At 41.0% G+C, this 9,897-nt stretch overlaps 1 long non-coding RNA gene across 1 annotated transcript; it reads left to right on the top strand.

Moving 5' to 3' along the window:
- Positions 1-2,473: 2,473 nt before the first annotated feature.
- LOC120441798 lies at positions 2,474-3,415 on the top strand. Its single transcript, XR_005614295.1, has 3 exons — positions 2,474-2,581; positions 3,014-3,091; positions 3,191-3,415. It is a non-coding gene; the product is annotated as an uncharacterized LOC120441798 (long non-coding RNA).
- Positions 3,416-9,897: the final 6,482 nt, after the last annotated feature.

Raw genomic sequence — 9,897 nt, 5'->3', positions numbered from 1 at the left:
TCAGCTCTGATCTAATCAGGCCCGACTGCCTGAGAATGGGCCGCTCTGACATTTACACCACCTGACCAGAGCGCTACCAACTGTCAGTCTTCCTCTGTGTGTGTGTCCTTAAAAATGCAATTTATTGAAAGCTTTTATTCAAAATGGCTCCCAGTCTTGTGTGTGTGCATGTGTGTGTATTTCTCTCTTAAGTAGGTCCAGTGGGGAATCGAATACCTCGACTCTGACATCACTAAACCGCGGTCTGAAAATAACTTCCTGCCCATGTTTCAGATTTAGAGTCGAATCCAAAAGCACATGTTGAAGGTAACCTCTTTCTGCAGGGCCCCTGCTGTTTGGATACAAGCTTCTTTAGTTTGCTTACATGTGGAAAACATGCTTATTAACCAAAAAGGACTGTGTAATAAGAAGGACTGTGTAAATATAAGTAAATCTGCTACAAAACGTATGAATTTAGAAAGTGTTTTATATTCAGTATACATAATTTATATTTATGTGCTTATGCATTAAACAGCAGTGTCTAGTACAAGTGTTTAATATAAGCCATTAACCTCAGTACTTTAACATTTATATGTGGCGTTATGGAGGACAGATGTAAAAAATAAATTGCAGATACATTTTAATTGGAATCATTGGAATAAAATTTATACAACCCCTAAAATGATATTTATAAATACTTAAGATGGAAAAGTAAAACAAAGAAAACCTGCTATCGGGTTAAGTGTTTGTGTTTCTCTCCTAATGGGGCAAAAATGAGCTGCTCTTTCCACTGGAATGCAGGAAATGTGCATTTACGAGTTTCCGCCTTTAAAAAGACACATCAGAGCACAGGCAAGAATTTCAAGACTGTGAAACAAGCCTGTAATTATCCTTAGATCTGATGGCACAACAGGAGAGAGCAGATACAACTAATAGCGGGCATGCATTGCTTTAAAGATAAAGGACCAAGTGGCTCTGAAAATAACTGGCTCAGAAAAGCAAAAGCTTTAGTGCAGCTGGAAAAGGGATTGGAAAAATAACTGAAGCAAAAATGAAAAGTGCTCAAACACAGATGTTAAGTTAAATTAGCATACGGTATAGCAGATTTAAAAAAGGCTAAATTAGCTAGACGATATTAGCACTATCACGCATGCTGAGTTATAAGCAGGGCTGCAAACTTTAAAGCAGCATTAGGAGGATTTAGGACCAGTAGAGGAAATACTATCCACATATATTGGTCCTGCTGAATGTGCTTAATATTCACCCTTAAATCAGGTTTAGTTTCCATTGATTTAGCTGTCAGGTGTTCTACTTCCTCTACAAAGACACTCAACTTATTTAATCTGAAACATTTAGTTCAAGCCTGCCTACTGGGGCCTTAACACGGGGAAAAAACACTAGCTGTGAGACGAGAGGCCATGAAACATCAGAGATTCTTTGACTTGTAGCAATGGCATGCTAATTAACCAGTGACAGACTGATCTGTCCAGGGTGTACCCTGTCTCTCCAGCCCCTCCCCACAACCCTCTGTTGGATGCGCATTTAATAAGCCAGATGGATGTGAGATAAACAGTCCAAGTTAACATTTGCACCAGTTAATGAAGGACCCTGAACTTAATATAAAGCGTCCTGAGGCAACTGTTGCTGTGATTTGGCACTATATAAATACAATTGAACTGAATTGAATATAAAAGATGCATAAAGCAAGTTGAGGCAAGTTTAACGTAGCCAGGGTTTTGTTGTATTAGCTGGCTTGACAAAACCAAAATCCCAAGCCAGACATACCTGATGTCATGGTTATCTTTCTTAATCACCGCTTACACATCATCAGATGAAAGGGTGATAGAGATTTTTGAAGAATATCTTTAAAAAATATATATAACAATTTATCCAAAGAACGGTTCACTTAAACTTTTGAAGCTATTAAGTGGATAGTAAAACAGCAAAATAGAGCAATAAACAGTGTTGGTTCTTTTTTAATATCAGGTTAAAAAAATTCTAATGTATAGGTGTAATGAAACATATTAATGATGGATGTATTTGGTTTAGATCAGCTGAAACATAATGTGTATAAAATGGTTTGACAAGTGAACCGGCATTCTTTTGAATGGCCACCAGGGGGCGATACCTGTAATTGCACGATTGTAGTAAACTAGTCTGCCATTTTGGACACGTTACAATCATGAGGATAATGTAAGACCAGGTCAGTAATCAGCTGACAGTCACCTATCACTAGGTAAAAATATTATCCGTCTAGCAGTTATAGAAACCCTCCTTGGTCTGGCCTCTAGCATATGTCTGGTTGCATTTTGTATGGAAGTGTTGGGCTTGTTGCTTGCTGCTTTCTAAGCTCTAGTAACACTTGAAAAAGTATTTGACTAACTGGAAGTCAAGAAGGTTTGCCTTCAAAGTAAAAATCGCACATTTTGAAACAAACTTTAAAGGTGAACCTTCTGAATTTCTCTCTTGTGTCACATTTATTCATGTTTCACCAGAGCTGGACTAGAAGTTGACAAGTATTCGCAGGCAAACATGGAAAAACTACAGGCCAGCAAAGCAATCAAAGTAGTCGATGTGAAAACAACCCTCAGTCCTTACCTGTGTAAGTATTTGTTTATAGACTCACTCATTTCGGTCATTGGATAAAACAGGAAGTCCATTGTATAAATTTAGTTTGTTGGCAGAAAGGATGATTATGCAGGGAATTCTCTATTAGCTAATGATTTCTGATTTAATAAGTCATTAGTCCCACCCATTATATCAGCTTTCAAAAAGCCAAGATGGCGACAGCAGAAACAATCATCTCGAGACTTCATAATGCCTATATCCATCTTTTAGACCATCTATGGTATACTGCTTAAGAACCTACTCAATTTTACATTTAAGTTAATAATTCATATTTATCCTATATCTTATTTAGTCTGGATGATTCAGTTTCAGTTTTTGACATTTGTGATTATCTCCAGTGTAAATTACATGTGAGCAGTGACTGCATTTGACCCCATTTGAGGTTCCATTTCTACCTGTTCTTTAGCCATCGATCTGTTTACGCCTCTCGGCCTTAATGAATGCACCGGGGAGGCTGCAGAGGCGGCATGACGGATTAAAGGAGGTCATACTCAACTCAAAACAAATGTGTGCAATCCTGGGAATATGCATCATGCTGCTCTGTATGCACCGTGCCCTGACAAGATGCTTGCTCACGTTGCAGATTCCTGTCCGCCTAAATCCACCTTCATCCTGACATCAGCTTGACACATACCAACCGGATAGAGACCTGCTTCAGACTGGACTATTCAAAGTTATCCAGGCATATAAATCGCTGTGTTGCCCTTGAGCAAGATCCTTAATGGCTGCAGAGTTCAGTCTGTGTTATGACATGAAATAAAGGTCAAAAATTGCTCCTTTGAAATGGAAAACTTCAGTGTAGTATTTGTAGAGAAGTCTGCACCAGCTCCTCTGTCCTCACATTTGTCTTTGGAGACTTAGCGTGGTTGCTCTTGGAGAGGTGTAGAGTCAGAGGTGAGGAGAGAAGCTTTACTTCATGTTTCTCACTGGGAGAAAGGAGTCTCAGAAGGTCAATAAGAGGGCGAGAGTCTGTCTGTGTGACTGTAGTTACACTGAGGGAGACAGAAAGAGGGCACAAGCCAGTATGAAGGGTACTGTTAGAAAAAGGAAAGAGAAGATCTAAGAAAAAGCCGTTCAGAGTACTTAACAATTTGGGCTAAATTTGTAAATGGACTCCACTGTATATAGCTTCTGTTTTGGTTACCATAGCTGTCACAATGCACTTTACAGTGTTGTTGCTTTATTTACCTCTCTCACATTCTGCCCAGGGGGATCTGGAGATGTAATGCAAGACTCCAGCCTGCAATAAAGAGCAACTTTAGGTCCAGTATGTTACACAGAGTCTCTCTCAGTGTGTGGTGGAGGAGGTCAAAACAATGTATACCCCCTAGAGGTACTTATCAGACCTTAATGTCTTTAATAATAATGAAAAAAGAAAAGGTAAACATTTGTCCCGGTGTAAAGAAAACCATTGACAAAGTTTCATTGACACTGTTAAGATACAGTATTAGAAAATAACAAAACAAAACAAAAGTAAAACAGGTTAGATATTGAGTAGATTTGAATGTTTCTCTGGACGTGTTGATTTTTCACCATTTCAGGTCCATTTCTGCACTCTTACAACATATAATACCATTACCAGAAATTCAATACTAGTCTCCATGAGGTATTATACACATGGGTATAAATAAGTACACAGCAGCACTGCTCAAGTTACAATAAGTTACCTTATTTTCTGAGAGTGTATCCTTATCTATGAAATGAACAGCTAATAAATGTCATCAGCTGTTGTGTGGACAACTTGTTAGGCTAAAATCCTGTTGAGTCACTGTAGCCAGGCTGGGTACATGTAGCTCAGCACCTCAGGTACAGGTGGTGCAGTTTGTGATTTCTGCAGTTTCTTTAAAGATATTTATTAACGCCTCTGGGGAACTGGTTTAACTCTAAAGGTGTCATGATCCATAAGCATGCAAAGCACTTTCTATTACAAGTCTTATTCATAAAATTACACATGAATGTGCGGAGCCAACTTGGGGTACAATACTTTGACATATGGTCCACCAACCTTAGTAAACAACCTACTCCACCACCTGAGCCACAACCGCCTCTTCCTCGTCATCTTGGCTGGCTTTTTGTTTGGTATTCAATTTGCAGTTGTTATTTTCGGGCTGAAGTAGGACTCTGGATTCAGACACAGGATGCCAAAGTCAGTTTTAAAAGATTTGTTGAAAAGCAACCAGTTCTCAATATTGAGCAAGTGTGAAACTTGAGATCTGGGTCTCAAGTTTAGCAAAGTCCCAGCTGTGACCTCTGTGGAGGAGGACCAGATGAACTGAGGCTAAGATGGGTGTGAATTTTGCAGGAAAAGTAAAAGGCAGAGATCAAGTATAACCCTTATTTGTAAGTGTGAGTGACTGAGGCTGAGGAGGGGTCTGTGGAGGACAGGTGAGCTTCCAGAAAGGTGAGTGGTGCAACGACAGAGAATGGGTAGGCAAGGTTCAAGTAAGTCCTTCTCCTTACGGGTACGAGATTCCTAAAGTGATGGTGGTAAACACAGATTTCCTCAGTGCAGCAGGGTTGGAACAGAGCAGGTTAGCTTTGTAAAGGCTAAAAAAACTACAAAAACCCAGAGCCTGCCCAAAGCACGACAGGAGTATCATGCATTTGGGTCCTCTCCATATTATGCTAGAAATATGTTTTACATAATGAAAAACTCTGATGACAAATGGTTGCATCTCTATTATTTAAGAAAAACTATATCTAAGAGCATTTTTCTTGTTTAATATCAGATATGAGATACACTTTATAACATTTGATATTTATTTAAAACACATATTTGTTGAGTCTGTGTGTTAGATCGAGATCCAGACATGAATTCAACAGATGGTTTTCAGTAGATAAACTCGCCTGCAGGTGGGTGCAGACTGAGGCAGCTGCTCTTCACTCACGTGGCTGGATCTCCATGAAAGTGTGTCAATGACTGGCATACAGCTGGCAGCTCCTGTGATGTATCGAGTAATCCCGGACTGATGACAGCCCTCACGCTCCACCTGTCTCCTCTGAAGATGTAGCCCGAAGCGTGCCCTTCACTGCCAGCTCCTCCCCGCACCTGAGGATGTCAGCGCTCGTCATGACTGACCTCTGAAACTCTGCACCAAGGGGAAATGGCTGCTCAACTTCTTACCCTCAAGGTTCCTTGAAAAAGCCAGAACTGGCGAAAGTTAACCTTGCCTGTGTAATCTGTGTGCGTGAAACAGCTGCTGGGCACTTCCTGACAAGATTCAATAATAGATTTTTCAAAATGCCAAGCACATATAGGATTCTTAGAAGAATTGTGCATCTGGCAATGGAGTTATTTTCTCATCAGGTCCCTGCTGAGCACTAATTGGACAGAAAGTAGTTGGAAATGTCAGCCATGTGGTCATGAGTTCCAGTGTAACGGATCTATTTAGGCCACGTCTGTGCAGCATTGAAATGTACTCACCTACACATAATGTCAACTTTTTACACCTCATTTTATTTCAATCAGTAAATTTATTGTTCTTCTAAATCTGGTCTAATAGTACAAATGTGTTTACACAGGAAGCGAAATTCTCCACAGAGAGAAGTTCACACTCCATAGAGTGGAGACTGAGACCAGAGGGTTTTTTTTAAAATTCACTTGGTTATCTCAGTTAAAAAAAAAAAGAAACCCAGACAGCGTGAAGCCAAGAACTGGTGTCTCCCAGGGTATGCCGTTATCCACACATTGTCAGGTGTAGACAATTGGAAATAAGCCTTGGCAGCACCCAGAGATTCTTGCACCAGAGGTTGTAGAGGAGTGTAGCAAGGTCCAATACCACCACTACTGACAGAACAAAATAAGTGCCCTGTAGCTGAAAGCGTCCCAGGATAGAGCTCTTCTGAGCCAGTCACCCCCCAGGATACAAGTGCTTGAAAAAAATGTAAGCATGTACTTTACATTTTATGCAAAGTAAATTATTTAAGTTCTGATTTTCTTTCAGTCTCATATATAGAGTATATTAGCCTGTCAAAGCCCCAGAGATGTTGTAAAAGATAGCTAGGCTTCTATCATAGCACAGCCAGGCAGTACAAGGATTCAAGGCTTTTTATTGTTATTTCTGGATATGTATTTATATGAGGTAAAAAGATATTTTGTACTCAAAATGTAGAAAAGAATACGAATATTTTTAAGGAAAAAAAATGAAATGGCAAGTCAGTTTCTAAGAGTACAGAGTTGTGTGTTGCAATAGTGCAAAAAACCCTCCTGAGAAGGTAAAGGTGTTGGGGTGCCTTCTTAAAAAGGAAGTGCTGTGGCTCCAGGTAAGATCCTCGGAGAGGGTACACCGAGGTGCTTACAGATGGAGACGACTTCAACAGCTGCTCCCCAATGTGTCCAAAATCATCTCCTTTGCTTTCTTGACATTAATGCAGATACTCTTGTCCTGCAGTCACACTCATCATTGCTCATGATGCATCCTACCACAATTGTGTCATCTGCAAACTTCACAATATGACAGCTTTGACGTACTGTTGAGCAGTCACATGTCAGCAGGGTGAACAGGAGGAGACTCAGCACAGCCCCCTGGGGAGCTCCAGTGCTGAAGATGATGGGGGAGGAGGAGCTGGTTTGAATTTTGACAGACTGTATCTTGTTGGTTAAGAAGATTGGGACCCAACTGCAGAGTGAGGAGTTCAGGCATTGTTAGTTTTTGCAATTATTGTATTGAAGGCAGTACGGTAGCACGGTGGTTAGCAATGTTGCCGCACAGAAAGAAGGTCCTGAGTTCCTGGGTTCCCTCCAGGTATTCCGGCTTGTCCCTGCACAAACTGCAAAGACATGCAGTTTATGGGGGTAGGTTAACTGATTAATCCAAATTGCCCAAAGGTGTGAATGCGGGAGTGAATCTGTCTCTGTGTGTTAGCCCTGCAACAGACTGGCGACCTGTCCAGGGTGTACCCTGCCTCTCGCTCTATGACAGCTGGGATAGGCTCCAGCGCCCCCCGCGACCCGAAAAGGATAAGCGGAAGCGAATGGATGGATGGCAGAAATGAAATTTAGGAAGAGCAGGCATGCATACAAGTCCTTAGTCTCAAGGTGTGTGAGGGCTGTATGTACCACTGATGATCTTGTCTGTGATGCAGTTAATGCCTTGATTTGTTGGTGGAGAAATGCCCCTTAATCTTCTGTTGGTTTTGCCATCTTCATGAGTTATTATATATAATATTAATTAAGCAAAAATGGAATTATGATAATTTTACTTGAGAGCAACTAAAGCACCCAGAAAAAGAACTTGTTTTTCATTTTGGTCTGTAGGTTTGTATTTCAACTTGTCACCTCAGCAGGTGATTCCTCTGAAGAAGATTTCTAATTGAGGATGTGCTAATCAGTGAAATCAGAAGTGGAGCCTTTGCCCTAAATTAAATCCTGCAGACACAACATGTGGAACACAGTTGTTTTTTGTTAATTCACTTGGTTATCTCAGTTAAAAAAAAAGAAGTCCAGACAGCATGAAGCCAAGAAGTTTTGTCTCCGAGGTATGGCTTCATCCACACGTTACCCACACTTCCTAATGGCTGCAGTCTGCAGAATGTGGCATCCCTGTCTTTCAGCAGAGACCTGACCTCTGCATTCAGCCAGAGTTTCTGGTTCTGGTAGATGGTTTCGGTCTCAGTGGTGGTGACAATGGGTAATATATTTGGAGATGTAACAGCTCCACCTCTCTCCACCTCTGTGAATTGAAAACTGTCCTGTAACACAGAGATAGGATCACTCGGCCACATAATGATGGTCCTCTGTGTTAGTTTGTGGCGCTGTAACAGAGGACATTAAGCACGGACCAGCATGACTGAGATGTGGTCAGAGAGGTCGAGGTGGGGTCAAGGATGACTTTTTATGCACCTCGTATGTTTGCGCACACACAGTCCAGTGTGTTGTTTTCCCATGTTGGGATGGTGCCATGCTGGTAAAATTTAGGCAGGATGTCCATCACATTAGTGTGGCTGAAGTCTCCCACTACCATGTAAAAAGCCTCCAGGTGCTTGTTTTGGATGGAGCTGATGTTGTTGTCCTCCAGCATCAGCAGCTGGTGGGATTTAAACAATCATGACAAACAGCTGTAAACTCATGAGGTCTAAGGTGAAGGATCCATCACAGTGAAAACACACAAAATGCCACACAATTCTGCTTTTTTACATAACTAAACCATGCTGAATTTGATTTCACCCACGTGTTTTCTTTTTTAAAGAATAATAGAAAATGTACATCATCTATAAAAGGCAAACATTGATCCAGAAATTGTATACTTATATCATCAGAGTAGATCTGGAATCAGAGTCATCAGCAATAAGAAGTAGGTGCACTGTCACTTAACGTTCTTTTAATTCAAATAAATCTACAAGTAACACAACATAAAGAATTTGTTCAGATGTCTGTGTCTGCTGTGTTTAACACTGGAAATGTATGACCAGAGAATGTTTAGATAAATTATGTTTTGTGGCAGTGAAAGGTAACATTCAATTCAGTCATCATCAGGGGACTGTGGATATAAGTGGACTGTACTCATGCTGTGTTTCTCCACTCAACTTGAGCAAACAAAATGCCTTCTTACTACACAAATACCCTTTCGTATTAAAAAAAGTGCCTCATTCACAGATTCTTTCTACATCTAAGCCTTTGCCTAACTTTCACACACATGTACAATATGATAGATCCATCTGGGAAGCTCTCGGTTCAGTATTTTGTCTAAGAATATGTGAACATGCAGACTTTGGGGGCCGGAAGTTGACCCATCAACCTCCTAAGTGATAGACTACCCACTCTAGCCCGGGAGCCACAACCGCATCCCCTCCATCCAGTGGAGTTTTCAAAATCTGCTCGGCACTGTAAATTAACTTCTACATCAACTGGATTAAGAAGGAAAGGGCACAAAATTTCCAACATTTCTCTTCTCACAAAGCAGGATGAGGCCAAGAAGAACCTGCCAGCAAACAGAGTAGGTTCCTGGTGTCTTGTCTGTAGTGAAGGCTTAGTTCTGTTTTCTTGTTCTCCTCATTTGGTCTCCATGTGCTGCGTGCTTGGTTCTGAGCCTGTCATGTTCCACATCACTGTGTCAAGTCTGTTTGTGTCTCATGCTTCCTGTTTTATTTTGATAGTCTTTGTCCTACGTCAGTGTGTCTAGTTTTGCTTCCCCCTGTCTCTTTATGTCTGATTAGTCCCAGCTGTGTTTCCACCTGTTCCCCATCCTCTTGTTATCCTGTCTGTGTATTTTTGTCCTCAGTTTTCCCCTGTTTGTTTTTGTGTCGTACCATCAACCCTCACAATACATTCTGCCTGCCACACAGCAAATC

Source organism: Oreochromis aureus, linkage group 9, assembly GCF_013358895.1.
Source record: "Oreochromis aureus strain Israel breed Guangdong linkage group 9, ZZ_aureus, whole genome shotgun sequence".
Classification (NCBI taxonomy): Eukaryota; Metazoa; Chordata; class Actinopteri; order Cichliformes; family Cichlidae; genus Oreochromis; species Oreochromis aureus.
This window is presented reverse-complemented; position numbering and strand designations above follow the sequence as displayed.